Source organism: Nycticebus coucang, chromosome 8, assembly GCF_027406575.1.
Source record: "Nycticebus coucang isolate mNycCou1 chromosome 8, mNycCou1.pri, whole genome shotgun sequence".
Classification (NCBI taxonomy): Eukaryota; Metazoa; Chordata; class Mammalia; order Primates; family Lorisidae; genus Nycticebus; species Nycticebus coucang.
This window is the reverse complement of record NC_069787.1, coordinates 43,326,603-43,334,443: the sequence shown is the minus strand read 5'-3', so window position 1 is coordinate 43,334,443 and position 7,841 is coordinate 43,326,603.

Below are 7,841 nucleotides of genomic sequence, written 5' to 3'. Positions count from 1 at the left end.
CCAGAGTCTAGATAGGAGTTCGCATACTTCACGCCAAGTGAGAGACCCGAAATAGAAAACCCTACTGCTGGGCGCAGTGGTGTGTGCCTAGAGTTCCAGCTACTTGGGGTGCTGAGACAGGAGGATCGCTTGAGTCCAAGGGTTCTGGGTTGTGATGCGCTATAGCAATCAGGTGTCCACACTAAGTTCAACATTAATATGGTGACCTCCTGGGAGGTGGGGAACACCAGGTTGCCTAAGGAGGGGTGAACTGGCCCAGGTCAGAAACGGAGCAGGTCAAAGCTCCTGTACTTATCAGTAATGGGATTGCACCTGTGAATAGCCACTGCACTCCGGCCTAGGCAAAACAGTGAGACCCCATCTCTAAAAAGAAAGAAAGAAAGAAAACCCTACTGAGCTGCTGAGATTCAAATGACCATAGGAATTATAAAACCAACTGAAGCAACATTTTGAAAGTGAATGGAGGTGAGCCAAGGTGGACTTGTCTTCTTTTCAACTTCTTATCCATTTCATCCAATCCATTTCTCCTTCAAATAGTGCTGCCCTGGGTCATGATCAGCCAGCAGTGTTCTGCAGAGAGGCAGGCTCAACTGCATGTCCCTGTGGGTCTGCTCTGGAGAAAGGAAAGGCATGTGTGTGTAGCCTCCTTCATGCCACACCTCTTCATGTAAAGCAAAGTTGAAAAAGCAGCCAGTGCATTGGTAAGTGTACCACACAGAATTCCATCAGGGAGCAGAATAACTGTGGAAGGAGGAATTTATTGCAGGAATGAGACCTTACACAATTCTGGGAGCTGATGAAGGATTTTGGAAGGATTTTGCCTCTGTATCTGCCCAAAGTCACGTCAGAGACAGAACAATGGTTCTCAAACTGGACCAGCAGTCAGGAAGATATAGCATATGTAACACAGGGAAGAAGGAAGGCAAACAGAAACCTGGGAGGACAAATGGGAGTCAGCGGATCGGCGACAACAGACACACACTGCGGTGGCTCCTGGTGCCCTGCCTAGCCTTTGGAATGTAACAGCTGTCTTCCAAATCTTCTGCAAATTTCTCTTGCCCCCATCTCTAACCCAGGACACACAGGCAGGGCGATTCAGGGGGGAATAGTTGCAGCCTAGCTAAATTGATAGGGTACAAATCACCACCACAAGGTGGTCTCTAAGTGCTGTCAAAGCTCACACGGCCGAGAGAGATAGGCCTCCAGCCTTGTCTCCCATTTAGACCTCAAAAGAAAAATAATCTTATTATAGATTGACTGTCAACATGTATGTTTAAAAGTTAGACTGACCTTGTTTGGGGTCTTCAATCAAATTGTAAGTACGGAGCCCAGAGCTAAAGGAAAGAAGGCACAACAGCACCGAGGATCTGGAGATCAGCCATCCCTTCCCGTCGGTGCAGTGGTCATAGCAAAGCAGCCTTCCTGGGCAGGATGTGTAGAGAACAAATAGTGGCAGGATACTAAAGCAGCTGAAGTTTTGGTTTAAAAACATGACCAGGGAGGGTGGTGAGCTGAAGGAGCACTTAAGGAGACACTTCTAAAAATGAAGAAGTTCAATAAAAGCTGAGAGAAACCTCATAGAACACCTCTCTTCATCCTCAAACTTGCCCAGATGGAAAGCACCTGGAAATTCATGGTATTCCTCACAATATATTGTGAAATGCTGGCATACCTAATTTCATATGAATTGAGAACAATTTAGCCAGAAGAAAATATAGCTATATTCTAAGTACGCAACGTGAAGTTCAAACCACAAACACATATCAACGGTGGTTCTCAAACTTGCTCACATGGGAAGCATCTTTTCAGAATACCAGACATATTGATATATTTTAATACCATGTGAACTGAAAACAGTTTTATTCAAACATAATATGACTATATGAGTACAACATAGAAACACTACTGTGAGCACACATATTCTCAAAACTGAAATAATGGATTGTTTTCAAATATTTCAAATGAGAATCACCTACTATTTTTCATATGTGATTTTATTCTCCTAGTCCAAATAGCCATAAGATGAAAAAAAAAAAAAAGACTAAAGAAAATTTTACAGGTAAAGAACCTTAAATTGAGAAAAAGATGTCTGTTCAATGTCATTTTTTTTTTTTTTGAGAATTAGGAAAAGCCAGGGCATTACCCCATTTCCATGTCTAAAAGTAGCACCCACACTCATAAAGGCTCATGTTTGAAAACCATCAGTCTAGACCAAACTCCTTAATATAGATAAGGAACCTGGCCTAGAGAGATTGTGACTTGTCTGAGGTCATATAAATAATTGGTGACAGATTTGAGACTAGAAATTGTGTCTCAACTCCTAATCCTGTGCTTTGTCCAGATTAGCCTTGATCTTAATTTAACCACCCACTGGGAAATCAGGTGGTTTCTTTTAAGCAGGAGCTGAAGAAAGACTGATACCAGGGATTCCTGGACAGACTCTGCTAGTAGTGCACCCAGCTTCAAGCTTAAAAGCGTTCTTCAGATTCCAGAGAAATAGACTAAGCACAACTGTTAAACTGCATTCAACCCCCTGCTACTCCCCAGAATCACAGAGAAGTCATTGAAGGAATATGGTAACAGGAAAACACCCTTGATATATGTCAGCTGTAGAGAGAAAGAAAGGGGCACCATCTATGTGACAAAAAGTACACAACAATATCTCTAGGAAACACAGCAGAATAATCAGCTTAATGGGAGAGATGGAACATGTTATAACATGTAAAGTAGAAGAGACCAGAACAAAGTCCTATTAAGACCCATTGTCTGGCCCCTCACAGTAAACATTAGCCAGTTCTTACCCTAATAAGTTGAGATGTTATAATGCGTAGTATTTTGACCAGGAAGGCAAGTAAGTTTTATCTCATCCTTTAATTCTAATCATTTGAGAAGTGGCCCCTGTGGCTCACTCTGTTGGGGAGGTATGATAGTTAATTCTATCTGTGAATTTGACTGGATCACAAGATGCCCAGATATCTGGTTAAACATAATTTTGGTCTGTGAGAGCGTTTCTAGAATAGGTTCACATTTAAACTGGTAGAATGAATAAAGCAGATTGATTACCCTCCCTCAAGTGCATAGGCATTACCTAATCCAGTGCTTTTCAACCTTTTTTTAATCTCATGGCACACTTGAACCTACAGTTAAACTTCCACAGTACACTTAAATTATGTTGATCAAAAAAATAGTAAATATATATATATATATATGTATATACTTACTGTGCTTTGAACATCTTTTGAAAATAATTTAATTAATGGTCCTTAAAATTTTCAAGGCACACCAGTGTTCCACAGCACACCACTTGAAAATCACGGACCTAATCCCTGGAGGACCTCAATAGGACAAAAGTGTGGAGAAAGGGAGGATTCATTGGCTCTCTGCCTAACTGCGTGAGCTGGAGCATTGAGCTCCTGCTCTTGGTGCTCCTGGCTCTCTCAGGCCTTCGGATTTAGACTGGGACCTATATGCTCTGCTCTCCAGCTCTCAGGACTTCAAACTACACCACTGTCTTTACTGGGTCTCCAGCTAGCAGAGGTAGATCATGGGACTTCTCGGCCTTCATAATCGCATGAGGGAGAGGGAGAGAGAGCGAGAGAATGAGAATATGATAAGGAGTCTCTTACTGGTTTTGTTTCCCTGGAGCATCCTGACTAATACAAGTCCCTGGAAAACTGTGTTGCTTTCAATTAGGGATTTTTACCATGTATGCAGAGATACACCCTGCACACTTACTATGTATTTACTACACTTTAGATCATCAGGAAAGACTGTGGCATTGTTTACAGATCACATTTTCTGAAGTCTACTGTTTTCACACTTCCAAAAAGTTTTCTTAGCTATGGTCACACCATGGTTATGTGTATTTTCATATTTATGTCCTGTCCATGCACCACGGTTGCACACGATTGTTAAGGTCGAATAATTATGCTCCAATGTTATTTGCTGATGATTCTACTAGTTATATAACTTTGGAGAAACTACTGAACCTTCCTATGCCTCAGCTTTCTCTTCTATAGAATGGGGATAATTACAGATTCTACTTCATAGAGCTGATGGAAGTATTAAATGAATTAATCCATGATTAGAGAACTGTCAATGATAGTCTGCAGTAAGTGTGAGCCATTTTTACTATTATTACTTTCATTATCTCCCTCTATATATGAGGAAAAAGAGTATGTAATTTACCCAAGGTCTTATTGTTAGAGAAGGACAGAATTGGAATTTGTCTAAGCATTTAATACAGTTCTCTATGGGTGGTAAAAGTAAAGGTGTTTTTTTTTTCTTTTTTGTGCTTTTCTGTATTTCCTAAATGTTATATAGTGGACATGCAGGACATGCAATCAGGAAATTACACATGTCATAGACATGACTTAAAAAATAAAAACATACATCTACCCAGAAGGAAAAAATATAATTTTATCTTAAGGACATCAGTACTAAATTATTTATTGTAGCTCAATTTGTAATCTGCAAGATATGGAAACAACCTAAATGCCCATCAGCTCAGGAACAGATGAACAAATTGTGGTACATGTACACCACGGAATACTATTCAGCCATAAAAAAGATGACTTCACATCTTTTGTATTATCCTGGATGGAGCTGAAACACATTCTTCCTAGTGAAGTATCACAAGAATGGAAAAGCAATTATTCAATGTACTCAATGCTAATATGAAGCCAATAGACAATCTCATGCATTCCCACATAGGAGAAAAACTCATTTCAATTCAAGTTGAGGGGAGAAGAAGTGGGGGGCGCTTCCACTGAATGGGCATGGCGCGGGTGTTTTGGCACAACTTTTGAGTGGACATAACCACAAGAGGGACTTTACCTAACAAAATCAAATATTTTGATCTGGTTGTTTATACATTCACATTAACCTGAAATTAAAAAAATAAATAAATAAAATAAATAAAATGTAGGCTGGGCACAGGCTCATGCCTATAATCCTTGCACTTTGGGAAGGCAAGCAGATCACTAGGCCAGGAGTCTGAGACTAGTCTGAGTAAGAGTGATATTCTGTCTCTACAAACAATAGAAAGAGTCGCTCCAGGTGGAGGGCTGAGAGACGGGGAGGTTTTCTCTCACTTTACCTCTTGCCAGGTTTCTTTATGGCTCAATGCCAAGTCCTAATTTCACAACTTATCCTACCAGGAACAGTTGTTGAGGGCTGGTGGTGCCTGCTTTTTTCAGTCTTGTGAAGATTCCCCATTGCTGCCCAGCTTTGAGTTCCCCATTAAGTCCAGAGTGTCAGATAAGGATGTGTGTGTGAGAGAAAGACACAGAGTACTATGGAGACATGGTAAATGTTTCACCTGGAGACCCAGACAATCATGACCTTGTTTCAGCATGAACCCCTTGGATACATGTATTCGGGAGCTGTCCCCTCAAAAATGAAATTGAGAAGCTTCCTCAGTGATCAACTTGGAGCCAGTCTTGTGCTATGCTGGATTTCCACCCTTTTCCTTGCAGATATTAATATCATCTCATCTGTTCTCACCTCCCCTGTGTTGAAAAGGAAGCAAAAAGAACAAAGAAAAGGGAGAGATTAAGATGGAGTAACAGCTTCCTTGCAACTGGGAACAGCGAGTCTGGGGAGACAAGACTCCAGGTATCTCTGGCTGGTGGGATCTGCCTATAATCATCCCTTTGAGGATACAGGGAGCCAGCAAGGGACTTCTGGACCCCAAGAGGAGGACAAAAACAGTGGAAAACTGGCAAGTGGTTGCGTGTGTTCCATCGACCTAATCACGCCGGCAACCGTAAGTACAAGCAGCAGTGAGACTGCAAACCGGAAAGGCCTTATTTGTGAACTGTTTCAGTGTTCTTGGACTTGGCACTCAGTTGAACTGCCTTGGGGAGAGCTTGAGCAGGAGTGTGGAGAACTTTGGGCATTGTCTGGGGCCCCAGACTGAGCCACTGAGCTGGGCGCAAGAAGCCATTGTGAAAGAACTGCCCCAGCAAGGTCCGCCTTCAGGGTCTCAGAGCAAGCATTGGGCGGGTCAAAGTAACCTACTGACTGAGCAGCCTAAAGGCGGGGACTGAGCTGCCTTACAGCCTTAATCCTTAGGGGCAGAGTGAGACAGTTTTGGCACACTGGAGCCTTGGGCTGTTGCCCTGGGTAGAGTGTCGTGACGTCACAGCTCATAGCAACCTCAAACTCCTGGGCTTGGCACCGCCCAGACCTCCATAACAGCTGTGCAGCGACCCCCGACCAGTGACCCACACCCACGGGGCCTCCACATTCCCTGACCAGGAACTGCAGGAGCCACGCAACCCTGCGTCCTCCTTCCTGTGTCCTCCCAGCTTCCACACTAGCCCGCTCATCTGGATAGGGACTCTGGTAGCTGTGTGCCCTTTGGAGCCCTACCTGCCTCTGCGCAGAGCTCTTCTTCTGGCCAGAGACTGCTGGAGCCTTGGGCTCTCTGTACCAAAGTCACTGGGTGCCTGGCACTCCCAGAACCGTGCACACCACCCCCAGCCCTGTTGCTGGGTCTGGGTGTGTCACAAAACCAGAGCTGCTTCCACAACCAGAACTCCCTAGCTAGAGCAGCCCCAGAGGAACTACACAGGGTCATTCCCTACAAAGATCCAGCAACAATAGAGTGATCCCGCTGAGGTCTAATCTTGGAGAGACACCTCCCCAACTCTGAGGACAGCCAGAGGCAATGGTGAAAAACAATCATGAGGCGAAATCAACAGAAAAACTCTGGCAATATGAATAATCAGAGTAGATCAACTCCCCCAAGGATTAATGGGGCAGAAACAGCACAAGACCCCATGCACAAACAAATAGCTGAGATGTCAGAAATTGAATTCAAGATCTGGATAGCAAATAAGATCGAATTAGAATTCCAAAAGTTATCTCAAGAATTCAATGGATTCAAAGACCAAATGACCAAAAATTTTGACACATTGAGACAAGAAGTTGCATCCCTTAAAGATCTGAGAAACGCAGTAGAAATCCCTCAGTAACAGAATGGAGCAAGCAGAAGAAAGGATTTCTGACATTGAAGACAAAGCTTTCCAATGCTCCCAAACCCTCAAAGAAGAAGAGAAATGGAGAGCAAAAACAGACCATTCTCTCAGAGAGCTCTCGGATAATTTGAAGAAAACTAATATTTGTCTTATAGGGATACCTGAAAGTGATGAAGTGGCTTCACAAGGCACAGAGTCTCTTCTCCATGAGATTATGAAGGAGAACTTTCCAGACATGCCAAGAGATTCCAAAATTCAGATAGCAGACAGTTTCAGAACTCCAGCACGACTCAACCCAAATAAGACATCCCCCAGACACATCATAATCAATTTCACTAAAGTTAATATGAAGGAGAAAATGATGAAAACTGCCAGACAAAAGAAAACCATTACCTACAAGGAGAAGAATATCATAATAACTGTAGATCTCTCTGCTGAAACCTTTCAAGCTAGAAGAGGATGGTCATCGAGTTTTAATCTCCTAAAACAAAATAACTTTTTCAACCCAGGATCCTGTACCCAGCTAAACTGAGGTTCATTTATAATGGAGAAATTAAATACTTCAACGACATTCACATGTTGAAGAAATTTGCCACAACTAAACCAGCTCTCCAGGACATTCTTAGACCTATCCTCCATAAAGACCACCATAATTCTCCACCACAAAAGTAAACCCACCCCAAAAATTTTTGATCAAATTCCAACTTCCACAGTCGCAAAAGGATTAAAAATGTCCACCGGTCTCTCGAAAGGCTTATCAATACTCTCAATTAATGTGAATGGTTTAAATTGTCCTCTAAAGAGGCATAGGTTGGTGGACTGGATACAAAAATCAAGCCAGATTATCTGCTGCATCGC